A 15,112-nucleotide genomic window follows, 5' to 3' on the forward strand; every position below is an offset into this window, starting at 1 on the left:
ACCTTTTGTTGTGTCTGTTTCTCATTTAGTCCCTTTCTGGCTTTTGCTCCCTTCTTAAAATGAGTTACGAGGTGTCTGGCTGCAGCCACAGTGCGACAGTGGGGTCTTGTTTGAGAGCGCCGTTGATGCACAGCTGTAAGGTTTGTCCAGCACATTCTGACTCCTTTTATATCTGCCCATTCCTCTTCCTGCTCCTGTATATCTGCACACAAAACCATGTTTGCGGCATTGTCATGTACCACAGCGACCCTTTTACAGCCTGGTATTTATTATGCATCTGCAACTTTTCCAAGTCTCTGCGCAATGTTGGCTGCGCTGTGATTCTCCTCCATTTATTTTGTGTCCAGCACAAGACACTGTAGTTACCAGACCTTGGTAATGAAATGTGCTGTGACAGTCATGTAAGACTCCATTCTCAGTGAGGTTCACATGTCAGTTGTAAAACGTACTGCGCGACTGTTTTTGACAGACTCCAAATCCTTCTCTTTTGTGTTATCATATTTCGCAGTCAGAGCATGCATAATAGTTTCTCTCTTGGGAACAGTGTAACCAGGCACCAAGATGTTCATCATCATCCTAAAGCCCACGCCCTCTGTCAGGTTAACAGACGATACCCTTGGTTATCTCTGTTTTTCTTTTTTCTGAGATGGGGGACTTCAGGTCCAAGGTGGTTTGGGTTAAACCTGAGTTAGCAGTGGAGGCACTCGTGCTGCACTGGGGGTGCACCTATATATACACAATGTTTCAAATGAAGTACATGTAAATTCATTCTGTATGGTATTTGTTATATTGTTATTACATTGTAATATGCCTATTCAATTTGTAAATGTTCATATATCAAGCAGATAAAACATGCTAATGTTTTAGCATACAACTACAGAAACTAAGTAGCCTAGGTTAGCTTGCTGTTTTTCAAGTGGTATGTCATATTTGTTGTCAAGTTTGCATTCCACCCTTTACTGCAATGAAATGCTGCCATACCACATTTTGTAGGCCTAAAAAGGGTGTAAATTATACTGAACAAAAATATAAACGCAACATGCAACAATTTCAAAGATTTTGCTGAGTTACAAGTCATATAAGGAAATCAGTCAATTGAAATCAATTCATTGCCTAATCTATGGATTTCACATGACTGGGCAGGGGTGCAGCCATGGGTGGGCCTGGGAGGGCATAGGCCCACCCACTGGGGAACCAGGCCGGTAGGTTCGGCTTACCGGCAGGTTCGGCTTACCGGCAGGTTCGGCTTACCGGCAGGTTCGGCTTACCGGCAGGTTCGGCTTACCGGTAGGTTCGACTTACCGGTAGGTACATTTTAAGGCTTATTAGCGTGTGTCGTCTAAAAATCATCAGGCGGATACACAGTTAAATTAAAGGGGATGATTGGCATTTATATGTTAATAGTAATAATAATCGTAATTTTAGAATTTTTGTTTTTGTTATACAGTAATATAATTAGATTTAGTGTTGCACCATTGTTCTTACATAATATAACCATATACAATTTAGTAGCAAATATATGTCTTAGAGTGATGAACTGTGCCATCCCCGCATCCTTCAGAATGGATTAGTCCAATGAGACAGGAACGAATCAGACAGGTGTATTCATCACGGAAACATTTGCCAATTTATGAACCAAACGGAAGCAAACAGTGCAAAACCAGAGTGTCAATTGGATAAATTCAGGTAGGTCCATTCCCCTTTTGGTCAGTTTACTTCAGTTTAAGAAAGATTTTGCAACAGAATCTGCTTCATGATTACACCCAAAGTATCTCATGTGCCAAAAACACTCGACTAAAGAAATCTTGGTCGACCAACAGCCTATCGAACAATATGTGCATTTTCCCACCAGTGATGTGTTTCCCCCTCCTGGGTGGCGCAGTGGTCTAAGGCACTCCATCGCAGTGCTAGCTGTGCCACCAGAGATTCTGGGTTCAAGCCCAGGCTCTGTTGCAGCCGGCCGCGACCGGAGGTCCATGCGGCGACGCACAATTGGCCCAGCTTCGTCTGGGTTAGGGAGGGTTTGCCAGACAGGGATATCCTTGTCTCATCGCGCACTAGCGACTCCTGTCGTGGGCCAGGCGCAGTGCACACTGACCAGGTCGCCAGGTGTACGGTGTTTCCTGCGACACATTGGGTTGTGTCAAGAAGCAGTGCGGCTAGGTTGGGTTGTGTTTGGGAGGACGCATGACTCTCGACCTTCGCCACTCCCGAGTCCGTACGGGAGTTGTAGCGATGAAACAAGACCGTAACTTCTACCAACTGGATACCATGATATTGAGGAGAAAAAAAGGGGTAAAAAAATAAATAAATAAGAAGAGATGTGTTTCCATCAAATTGACTTGTTGCAGATAAAAGGCTGTGCATGCTGACATATACATAAAAATAGCTTTTTCCGTACAATTTTCTGTGGATTATTATGGACAAAAGAGCGAGATTAGTATAGTCCAGTACCCCAAAACACACGTAAATACTACACCATATTACAAAAAAAACGTAATTGAATTACTATAGTATATACTACAGTTTTATTTTACTATAGTATTCATTAGGGCTGACCCCAATTAGCCTACTGTTTTTTATGCTGATTTTTGAATATTCGCATGAAAATCTTGTTACCAATTGGATGGAAACTTAGCTTGTGAAAAGGATATTTCAGTTTTTTGTATTGCATTTTCTCTGTGTGTGTGTGTGTGTGTGTGTGTGTGTATGTGTGTGTGTGTGTGTGTGTGTGTGTGTATGTGTGTGTGTGTGTGTGTGTGTGTGTGTGTGTGTGTGTGTGTGTGTGTGTGTGTGTGTGTGTGTGTGTGTGTGTGTGTGTGTGTGTGTGTGTGTGTGTGTGTGTGTGTGTGTGTTTCCCTGTCAGGGTTTGTGTCTTGAGCGAGTCAACATGACATTTTTCTCTGTATCAACACTCCTCTATTAAAAGCAGAAATTGATTTATTTAAAAGAAAATAAGCAAACAGCCTTGCCCCGGCTGCCGTGGGGGAAGCATCTCCTCAGGAAATGAAAATACCAGCTCGGAGTTGTCATCATATTGAGAGTTAGGTAACTTCTGACCTTTTAATACCCTGGAGCTCCTTTATTGGTGACCTGGCGGATCCTCTTAGAAAGTGAAACCACCGGGGAGTATCCACTGCTCACATCGTCATTCTCAAAACACCTAATAGTGCATTTACAGTGGTTAATGTCACTCCAGGGGAGATTGAGGCCAGCGGCCAGGAATCCACTCTGTATGTATGTGTTCACTACCCCAACATACAGAGCCTTCAGAAAGTATTCAGGCCCTTTCACTTATTCCACATTTTGTTGCGTTACAGTCTGAATTCAAAATATATGTTTTTCTCACCCATCTACACACAATATCACATAATGACAAAATAAAAACATGTTTTTAGAAATGTTTGCTAATATATTTCAAATTAAATACATAAATATCTAATTTACATAAGTATTCACACCCTTAAGTCAATCCTTTGTAGATGCACCTTTGGCCGCGATTACAACTTTGAGTCGCCTTGGGTATGTCTGTATCAGCTTTGCACATCTAGATTTGAGGATTTTCTCCCATTTCTTCTTTGCAGATTTTCTCAAGCTATGTTAAGTTTGATGTGGAGCGGTGGTGAACTACAATCTTCAAGTCTTTCCACAGATTTTCAATAGGATTTAAGTCAGGGCTCTGGCTGGGCCACTCAACGAATTTCACATTTTTGTTCTGAAATTATTCCAGCGTTTATTTGGCTGTATGCTTGTGGTCCTGTTGTAATGTAAATCTTAGCCCCAGTCTAAGGTCGTTTCCACTCAGAAGCAGGTTCTCATCAAGGATATGCCTCCATTCATTGTTCCCTCTATCCTTACCAGTCTCCTAGTCCCTGCCACGGAAAAGCATCTCATAGCATTATGCTGCCACCACCATGGTAGGGATGGTGTTAGACGGGTGATGAGCTGTGCCTGGTTTTCTCCAGACATACATTAGCGCTTTGCATTCAGGCGAAATAGTTACATTTTTGTTTAATCAGACCACACACAGTCTTTTGCCTTATGCTCTGAGTCTTTCACGTGCATTTTTGCACGTCATGTGCATGAGCTGTGCTGTCATGTGATTTTCTTCTCAGGAGTGGCTTCCGTCTGACCACTCTTCCATAATTGGTGAAGTGCTGTAGAGAATGTTGTCCTTCTGGCAGGTTCTCCCATCTCAGCCAAGGAACTCTGTAGTTCTATCAGAGTGGTCATTAGGTTCTTGATAACCCCCTGACCAAGGTCTTTATTGCCCGGTTGTTCAGTGTTGTTGGACAGACAGCTCTAGGCAGAGTCTGGGTAGTTCCATATTTTTTCAATTTCCCAATGATGGAGACCACTGTGCTCTTGGAATCTTTCCACACTCTAGAAGTAGTTTTATACCCTTCCCCCAAAATATATATGCCTCATCACAGTTCTATCTCGGAGATCTACGGACAGTTCTTTAGATTTCATGGTACAGTTTCTACCCGAACATGCACTGCCAACTGTGGGGCCTTATATAGACAGGTGTGTTTCTTTCTAAATCATGTCTAAACAAATTAATTGGCCACAAGTTGACTCCAATCAAATTGTAGTAACATCTCAAGGGCTCCCGAGTGGCGCAGCGGTCTAATGGTTCGAATCCAGGCTGCATCACATCCGGCCGTGATTGGGAGTCCCAAAGGGCGTCGTGCAATTGGCCCAGCATTGGCTGGGGTAGGCCGTCATTGTAAATAAGAATTTGTTCTTAACAGACTTGCCTAGTTAAATAAAGGTCAAATGTAAAACCTGAGCTCATTTTGGAGTGTCATAGCGAAGGGGTGTGAATACTTACAGTACAAGTTTAGACATACCTACTCGTTCCATGGTTTTTCTTTATTTACTACATTGTAGAATAATAGTGAAGACATCAAAACTATGAAATAACACATATGGAATCATGTAGTAACCAAAAAAGTTTTTAACAAATCAAAATATATTTTCTATTTGAGATTCTTCAAAGTAGCCATCCTTTGCCTGATGACAGCTTTGCACACTATTGGCATTCTCTCAAAAAGCTTCATGAGGTTTTCACCTGGAAAGCATTTCAATTAACAGTCGTACCTTGTTACAAGTTCATTTGTGGAATGTCTTTCCTTCTTAAAGCATTTGAGCCAATCAGTTGTGTTGTGACAAGGTAGGGGTGTTATACAGAAGATAGCCCTATTTGGTAAAATACCAAGTCCATATTATGGCAAGAACAGGTCAAATAAGAAAAGAGAAATGACAGTCCATCATTACTTTAAGACATGAAGGTCAGTCAATCGGGAAAATGTCAAGAACTTTGAACGTTTCTTCAAGTGCAGTCGCAAAACCCATCAAGTGCTCTGATGAAAAGGAAGACCCAGAGTTACCTTAGACACATCTCAACATCAACTGTTCAGGAGACTGTGTGAATCATGCCTTCATGGTCTAATTGCTGCATAGAAACCACTACTAAAGGACCCCAATAAGAAGAGACTTGCTTGGACCAAGACACACAAGCGATGGACATTAGACCGGTGGAAATCTGTCCTTTGGTCCAACCGCCGTGTCTTTGTGAGACGCAGAGTAGGTGAACGGATTATCTCAGCATGTGTGGTTCCCACTGTGAAGCATGGAGGAGGAGGTTTGATAGTGTGGGGGTGCTTTCCTGGTGACACTGTCATGATTTATTTATAATTCAAGGCACACTTAACCAGCATGGCTACCACAGCATTCTGCAGCGAAACGCCATCCCATCTGGTTTGTGCTTAGTGGGACTATCATTTGTTTTTCAATAGGACAATGACCCAACACACCTCCAGGCTGTCTAAGGGCTATTTGACCAAGAAGTAGAGTGGTGGAGTGCTGCATCAGATGACCTGGCCTCTACAAACACCCGACCTTAACCAAATTGAGATGGTTTGGGATGAGTTGGACCGCATAGTGAAGGAAAAGCAGCCACCAAGTGCTCAGCATATGTGGGACCTACTTTAAGACTGTTGGAAAAGCATTCCAGGCGAAGGTGGTTGAGAGAATGCCAAGAGTTTGCAAAGGTGTCACCAAGGCAAAGGGTGGCTACTTTGAATAATCTAAAATTAAACATATATTTTGATTTGTTTAACACTTTTTTGGTTACTGCATAATTCCATATGTGTTATTTAATAAACCCTTGAATGAGTAGGTGTGTCCACATTTTTAATTGGTACTGTATGTAAATGAGATATTTCTGTATAACATTTTCAATACATTTCCCAAAATGTCAAAAAACATGTTTTCACTTTGTCATTATGGGGTGTTGTGTTTAGATGGGTGAGAAATAATTCAGGCTGTAACACAACAAAATGTGGAATAAGTCAAGGGGTGTGAATACTTTCTGTAGGCACTTTACATACTATACCTGAGATAATATAAGGGATATGAATTAGACAAGCTTGACCATATACTGTTTATATATGTATATATACTGTATATATACGGTATAACACATACATGCAGTCTGTTCATAATTACATTGCATCAAGGCCTACCTACATTATATTAATGGTTGTAAAGAGATTTCCTTGTCAATATATTTACATGAATATTTCCAGGATATGCTCTACATAGCTTGCCACACGTTACCTTGGCCAACATTTCCCGGCCTTGAGGCTAAGCGGTGCGGTGCCTGGTGAGCCCAGTGAAGGAGGGTGTGAGCAGAGCTGTGTGTGAGCTGTGCTGGAAGCCCCTAGGAGTTCTTTGCTCAGTAGGTAATGGAGCTGGATGAGGAAGAGCCTGGTTGATTCCCTCTCTCTGCATTGTTGCATTTAATTACACCATGGTCTGTGCCTGCCTGCGCTGTGCTGGGCTGCAAGGGCCGCAAGCGCCATTTACAGCTGAGCACAGCACATGGGGGAATGCCTAGATGCCCACTGTGCACTGTAAGTAGATTGTGTCGCTCTTTGTCTTCCTAACTTGTTTTTAAAGCCTGCTCGGTTGGTCTCTGTTGGAATGCAGTATGTCCCACACAGGCTAATAAACTATATATGCAAAAGTATGTAGACACGTCTTCAAATAGCTGGATTCAGCTATTTCAGCCACACCCGTTGCTGACAGGTGTGTAAAATCATGCACACCGCCATGCAATCTCCATAGACAAACGTTGGCATTAGAATGGCTCGTACTGAAAAGCTCAGTGACTTTCAACGTGGCACCGCCATAGGAGTGGCCCTGCTAAAGCTGCCCCGGTCAACTGTAGGTGCTCTTATTGTGTAGTGGAAACGTCTAGGAGAAACAACAGCTCATTCGCAAAGTGGTAGGCCACTCAAGCTCTCGGATTGGGACCGCAGAGTCTTGAAGCACTTGAAGCTCATCTGTCCTCGGTTGCAACACTCACTACCAAGTTCCAAACTGCCTCTGGAAGCAACATCAGCACAATAACTGTTTGTGAAATGGGTTTTCATGGCTGAGCAGAAGAACATAAGCCTAAGATCACCATGTGCAATGCCAAGCGTCGGCTGGTGTAAAGCTCACCTCCATTGGACTCTGGAGCAGTGGAAACGCGTTCTCTGGAGTGATGAATCACGCTTCACCATCTTGCAGTCTGACGGACAAATCTTTGTTTGGCAGATCCCAGGAGCACACTACCTGCCCCAACTGTAAAGTTTGGTGGAGGAGGAATAATGGTCTGAGGCTGTTTTTCATGGTTTGGGCAAGGCCCCTTAGTTCCAGTGAAGGGAAATCTTAATGCTACAGCATACAATGATATTCTAGACGATTCTGTGCTTCCAACTTTGTGACAACAGTTTGTGGAAGGCTCTTTCCTGTTTCAGCATGACAATGCCCAGTGCACAATGCGAGTTCCATACAGAATTGGTTTGTCAAGATCGGTGTGGAAGAACTTGACTGGCCTGCACAGAGCCCTGACCTCAACCCCATCAAACACCTTTGGGATTAATTAGAATGCCGACTGTCAGCCAGGCCTATGGAAGCAAGTCCCCACAGCAATGTCCCAAGATCTAGTGGAAAGCCTTCCCAGAAGAGAGGAGGCTGTTATAGCAGCAAAGGGGGGACCAACTCCATATTAATGCCCATAATTTTGGAATGAAATGTTCGACGAACAGGTGTCCACATACTTTTGGTCATGTAGTGTACCACTCTCAACAACAAGAGATACATTAATGACCACCTCAGGCTTCAGAAAGCGGGAGGGAGGTAAATATACTGTAGGTTTATGGTTGTTAGTGATGGGGAGAAAAATATATTCAGGATATTATTTTTGACGATATATTGTATCATTTTGACAATATCGCAATATTATTTTTGCGCTAGTCGGCTGTACCTACACCAAAACTCCAGTATTTTTCCTTCATAGCTTGTTCTCCAACTTATTTTTAAATAGGGAGCCAATTTGTTTTCAGCATTTTTATTTCCATCACTGAACAAAATTTATTTTCTCATGTCTCTCTCTTGTCCCTCTGCAGCAGACATATGGTGAGCAATATGTTTGGAACATCGAATCGCAATGAAATCTAATCGAATGCAATACATATAGAATTGTAAGAATATCGTATTGAGCAGGTGAGGTCCCTGTTCATTTCCAGCCCTAATGGTTGATCACTCTCACAAATAGAGGTATGTTAGTGATGCGCGGGTTGATCATAGTCTGCAGTCCGTGCGGTTATATTTTGCCTAAGCCTCCCCAATTTCTCCTTCACCCAAATCCAGATAGCTGATGTTCTGAAAGAGCTGAAAAATCTGGACCCCTACAAATCAGCCGGGCTAGACAATCTGGACCCTCCCTTTCTAAAATTATCCGCCCGCATTGTTGCAACCCCTATTACTAGCCTGTTCAACCTCTCTTTCGTATCGTCTGAGATCCCCAAACATTGGAAAGCTGCCGCGGTCATCCCTCTCTTCAAAAGGGGAGACACTCTAGACCCAATTGTTACAGACCTATATCTATCCTACCCTGTCTTTCTAAGGTCTTCAAAAGCCAAGGTAACAAACAGATCACTGACCATTTTGAATCCCACCGTACCTTCTCCACTATGCAATCTGGTTTCCGAGCTGGTCATGGATGCACCTCAGCTACGCTCAAGGTCCTAAACGATATCATAACCACCATCGATAAGAGACAATACTGTGCAGCTGTATTCATCGACCTGGCCAAGGCTTTCGACTCTGTCAATCACCACATTCTTATCGGCAGACTCAACAGCCTTTGTTTTATCTTTGTTTTAATGACTGCCTCGCCTGGTTCACCAACTACTTCTTAGACGGAGTTCAGTGTGTCAAATCGGAGGGCCTGTTGTCCGGACCTCTGGCAGTCTCTATGGGCGTGCCACAGGGTTAAATTCTCGGGCCGACTCTCTTCTCTGTATACATCAATGATGTTGCACTTGCTGCTGGTGATTCTCTGATCCACCTCTACGCAGATGACACCATTCTGTATACTTCTGGCCCTTCTTTGGACACTGTGTTAACTAACCTCCAGACGAGCTTCAATACCATTACAACTCTCCTTCCGTGGCCTCCAACTGCTCTTAAATGCAAGTAAAAGGAAATGCATGCTCTTCAACCGATCGCTGCCCACACCTGCTGTCACGATATACTAGGAGTGGTGGGTGGAATCAGGCGCAGAGAGCAGGGTTCAGTAGATTGTCAATTTATTCTCCGGCGCACAAAAACGGTCACGCCAACACACAGGGCGCATACAATTGACCAGCCCAAACACAGGACCAAAATAGTCCGGAGAATAACCACACGAAAACCACCATACAACAGAGTGACAAAAACAATCCCGCACAAAACAAGGGCGGGACAACCTACTATATATAAGGACGCTAAATTAAACTAAAATACACACAGGTGAAACTAATAAGACAAAACCAACAGACAAACGAAAAAGGGATCGGTAGTGGCTAGTAGGACGGTGACGACGACCGCCGAGCACCGCCCGAACAGGCAGTGGAGCCAACTTCGGCGGAAGTCGTGACACCTGCCCGCCTGTTCAGCATCACTACGCTGGATTCTCGCTTAGAATATGTGGACAACTACAAATACCTAGGTGTCTGGTTAGACTGTAAACTCTCCTTCCAGACTCACATTAAGCATCTCCAATCCTAAATTAAATCTAGAATCGGCTTCCTATTTCACAACAAAGCATCCTTCACTCATGCTGCCAAACATTCCCTCGGAAAACTGACTATCCTACCGATCCTTGACTTCGGCGATGTCATTTACAAAATAGCCTCCAACCATCTACTCAGCAAATTGGATGCAGTCTATCACAGTGCCATCCGTTTTGTCACCAAAGCCCCATTTACTACCCACCACTGTGACCTGTATGCTCTCACTGGCTGGCCCTCGCTTCATATTTGTCACCAAACCCACTGGCTCCAGGTCATCTATAAGTCTTTGCTAGGTAAAGCACCGCCTTATCTCAGCTCACTGGTCACCATAGCACCACCCACTAGTAGCACGCGCTCCAGAAGGTATATTTCACTGGTCACCCCCAAAGCCAATTCCTCCTTTCCTTCCAGTTCTCTGCTACCAATGACTGGAACGAACTGCAAAAATCACTGAAGCTGGAGACTCATATCTCCCTCACTAGCTTTAAGCAATCAGAGCAGCTCACAGATCACTGCACCTGTACATAGCCCATCTGTAAATAGCCCATCCAACTACCTCATCCCCATACTGTTATTTATTTATTTATTTTGCTCCTTTGCACCTCAGTATCTCTACTTGCACATTCATCTTCTGCACATATCCAGTGTTTAATTGCTATATTGTAATTATTTCGCCACTATGTCCTATTTATTGCCTTACCTTTTCCTATTTATTGCCTTACCACACACTGTACTTAGACTTTTTCTATTGTATTATTGACTGTATGTTTGTTTATTCCATGTGTAACTCTGTGTTGTTGTTTGTGTCGCACTGCTTTGCTTTATCTTGGCCAGGTTGTAGTTGTAAATGAGAAATTGTTCTCAACTAGCCAGCTGGTTAAATAAAGGTGAAATAAAAAGAAATAAAATATGTCCCTGGGACAGGTGGGTTTAGGGTCATGAAATATTGTGTGGATGAAGGGCGGGTAGGTGGCAGGCGGGTTAAATAAAGAGAAAACAGTACATTTAAAAAAAAATACAAAAATGTGTAAATGTATATCTATAGGCTACATTGAGGTTTTTCATTCATAATTTTTATGCTATCTGAAATTAGATCGTAAGCCTAAGCTTTAGGGCCTAACTTGACGCGTGCCAAATAGCCTACATGCCAATCGCCAATTGCTTTAGGGAAGGGGCAGAAAAATTGTATGTGGATCTTCTGGAGCAAAAAGGACAATAATTCAAAAAGACACAAGCTGCAAAATGGAGAGTTGAAAATAAATAAGTGACGGCCAGAATGGTAATGTTTGGGAAAAAAGGAGGATAACAGTGCCTTCAAAAATACTGGGGTTTTGATGTAGATACGGCCTACTAGTGCAAAAATAATATTACGATATTATCAAAAGATACGATATATCGTCAAAAATATCGCATCGATCACACACGACTTCCCAAGAGCCTCACTAATAGCATGTTCTTGGGAAGTGCGATGGAGTCAAACGTAGCGTGGGTGCTGCGCTTTGTGTCACACTCTTCCCTTAGCATCCAGTTATCTCTGTGTATCAGCTGAGGTATGTGTGATGGTTGTGAGGCGCTATACAAATTCGACAGTCACAGGATGGAGACTTCAAATAGGCCTATGACACGTCAAGGGAACTTTAGCCTTTTGCTCAGATTGGTTAAATGGAAAGGGAAATCTGTAAGCTGACTGTAGGTCTATAACCTATCACATGTTCTTAGTATTAACTCTTGCATAATTAAGCATTTCTTGCCATAAAATGATAAGCTAATCCCAAAAAATATATGATTTCTGTCTTCCAGCATCTTGAGAGAATGCAAATGCACAGTTAGAGACTGTTTTATCAGCGTCATAAAAGTTGATCGTATTTCAACTACATAAAATGTGAAACAGAAACAAGTTGGGTCGTTTTCACAGCTTTCTATTTCCTTACAACTGGTCAAACTGTCAGTTGGACATTTTGCACAGAAAATATTTCTGTTATGGGGGGTTATTATCAATTACGAGCTGGTGCAGGTGAACAAACAGCTGACCCGCGCACCACTAGTATATGTACAATGCACGCATGCAAGTGTACACACACACACAAACAGCTTTTTGGGGTATTTAGGTATTTTATTAGGATCCCCATTAGCTGTTGCAAAAGCAGCAGCTACTCTTCCTGGGGTCCACACAAAACATGAAACAATAAATAAATACAGAACATTAGTAGACAACATGTTTAAGAAAGGCACACTTAGCGAACATATCAATACATACAAAATCAAATCAAACTTTATTTGCCACATGCGCCGAATACAACAAGTCTAGACTTTACCGTGAAATGCTTACTTACAAGCCCTTAACCAACAGTGCAGTTCAAGAAGAAGAAAATATTTACCAAGTAGGCTAAAATAATAAGTAATAATAAAAGTAACACAATAACAATAACTAGGCTATATACAGGGGGCACCTGTACCGAGTCAATGTGCAGGGGTACAGGGGCTAGTTGAGGTAATCTGTACATGTAGGTGGGGGCAAAGTGACTATGCATAGGTAACAAACAAGCAGTGAGTAGCAGCAGTGTACAGGGGGGTCAATGTAAATTGTCCAGTGGTGATTTTTATGAATTGTTCAGCAGTCTTATGGTTTGGGGGTAGAAGCTGTTGAGGAGCCTTTTGGTCCTAGACTTGGCGCTCCGGCACCGCTTGCCGTGCGGTAGCAGAGAAAACAGTCTATAACTTGGGTGACTGGAGTCTCTGATAATTTTACACACAAACTATCTAGGTCAAATAGGGGAGAGGCGTTGTGCTGTGAGGTGTTGCTTTTTCTGTTTTTTGCAACCAAGTTTGCTGTTCACTTGAGCAATACGGAGTTCCATGCAATAATGGCTCTATATAATACAGTATGCTTTCTTGAATTTGTTCTGGATTTGGGGACTGTGAAAAGACCCCTGGTGGCATGTCTGGTGGGGTAAGTGTGTGTGTCAGAGCTGTGAGTAAGTTGACTATGCAAACAATTTGGGATTTTCAACACATTAATTTAATGTTTCTTATAAAATAAAGAAGTGATGCAGTCAGTCTCTCCTCAACTCTTAGCCAAGAGAGACTGGCATGCATAGTATTTATATCAGCCCGCTGATTACAATGAAGAGCAAGACGCTCTGTTCTGGCCCAGCTGCAGCTTAACTAGGTCTTTCCTTGCAGCAGTCTACCACATGACTGGCTTCTTAATATGCCACACCTGTCAGGTGGATGGATTATCTTGGAATGGTCACCAACAGGAATGTAAACAAATTTGTAGCCAAAATTTGAGAGAAAGAAGCTTTTTGTGCTGGAAAATTTCAGGGATATTTTATTTCAGCTCATAAAACATGGGACCAACACTGTACACGCCAGCAGCGTACCACCCTGCATACCACCCTGCATACCACTGCTGGCTTGCTTCTGAAGCTAAGCAGGGTTGGTCCTGGTCAGTTCCTGGACGGGAGACCAGATGCTGCTGGAAGTGGTGTTGGAGGGCCAGTAGGAGGCACTCTTTCCTCTGGTCTAAAAAAATGTCCCAATACCCCATGGCAGTGATTGGGGACACTGCCCTGTGTAGGGTGCTGTCTTTCAGGTGGGACGTTAAACGGGTGTCCTGACTCTGAGATCATTAAAGGTCCCATGGCACTTATCGTAAGAGTAGGGGTGTTAACCCCGGTGTCCTGGCTAAATTCCTGATCTGGCTCTCAAACCATCACGGTCACCTAATAATCCCAGTTTACAATTGGCTCATTCATCCCTCTCCTCTGTAACTATTCCCCAGGTCGTTGCTGTAAATGAGAACGTGTTCTCAGTCAACTTACCTGGTAAAATAATGGATAAATAAAAAACATGTGTTTTTATATTTTTGTTCCGTGTTTATAATGCATAGAGTGTATTTAATAGCTGGAGATGGCTAACAGAGGTGGAGAGAATAACTCTCTCTCTGCAAGGGAAATATTGTCATTTCTCTGACCTATTTTCTCTTTAGAAGGCCACATTTCTCTTTTCTTCACAGTTAGGTAAGGGTCATTTTCTTCAGAACCAACTGTCTGTGCTTGTTTGGGACAAGTACTCTTTTTCATAGCTAGTCCAAATGTTCAGTGAACCCAGATACCTATATTTTCTTTAGTCTATTTCATTCCCTTAATTTTGTCCCATAGATTTCAGTACATATTTCCACAGTATGAAGGCCTGTCCACTCACATCCCTGACAACACCATTGTAATACTCCCTCTCAGACAACAATGTCAGAAGTGTTGTGGGGTCATTGTGAAGAACAGGGTGACGCTGTGGATCGTCTTCCATCAAAGCTAATCTTGTTGGCAATGTCAAAGAGCCAATCTATGGGAGAGAGAGAGAGATACATGGGATAAGGCAGTATCGGGCAGCTGATCAAATAGTAGTCAGCTCTGGAGGCTATAATCAGAGAATCACATCCTGTAAACCGCCGCTTTTTATGATGTTTATCTGAAACGGAGCCTCAAACCCTTCCTTCATTATCCAGGAGAATTTGATGTATCAGCTCCTCTCAAAGCGACATCACAGCCACTGCTCCTCACAACTTTTCATGAATTTCTCTCAAGTACAGATGATGTATACCTAAGCTGATTTCTTTCTGAAGTTGTTTGCATTTCTCCACGGCCAGCATGTCTCAAATAGTTGCGTCTAAGGTCATCACAATCAGCAGCAATGCCACGGCAATCATTTTTTTCACTCCGCGCAGGAAGATTGGACGCTGAATTAAATTTACATTACATCACCTCAAGCTGAATCTTCTACCGTTAGATAATGGGAAAAGGCCTCCTATCTCTCTCTCTGTGGCTTGAGCTTTTAAATGGCTACGGTGTCTGATGTTCTCCTGTGAATGCTTCTGCTGTTAGCTCCTATCGATCATGCACAACTTAAAATGAATTTCACCAACTAAGCTGTCTTCCATCTGAGCTGGCTGCCTGCTTTGACCTTGCCTTCCCCATGCGCCGTTGACCAATGCTGCCCAC

At 42.9% G+C, this 15,112-nt stretch overlaps 1 protein-coding gene across 24 annotated transcripts in view; it reads left to right on the forward strand.

The window, feature by feature from the left end:
* The window catches only part of LOC109892571 (RNA-binding protein Musashi homolog 2), a 381,702-nt gene that overhangs the window by 221,097 nt on the left and 145,493 nt on the right, over positions 1 to 15,112 (forward strand). The window lies entirely within an intron of this gene.

Source organism: Oncorhynchus kisutch, linkage group LG6 (genome assembly GCF_002021735.2).
Source record: "Oncorhynchus kisutch isolate 150728-3 linkage group LG6, Okis_V2, whole genome shotgun sequence".
Lineage (NCBI taxonomy): Eukaryota > Metazoa > Chordata > Actinopteri > Salmoniformes > Salmonidae > Oncorhynchus > Oncorhynchus kisutch.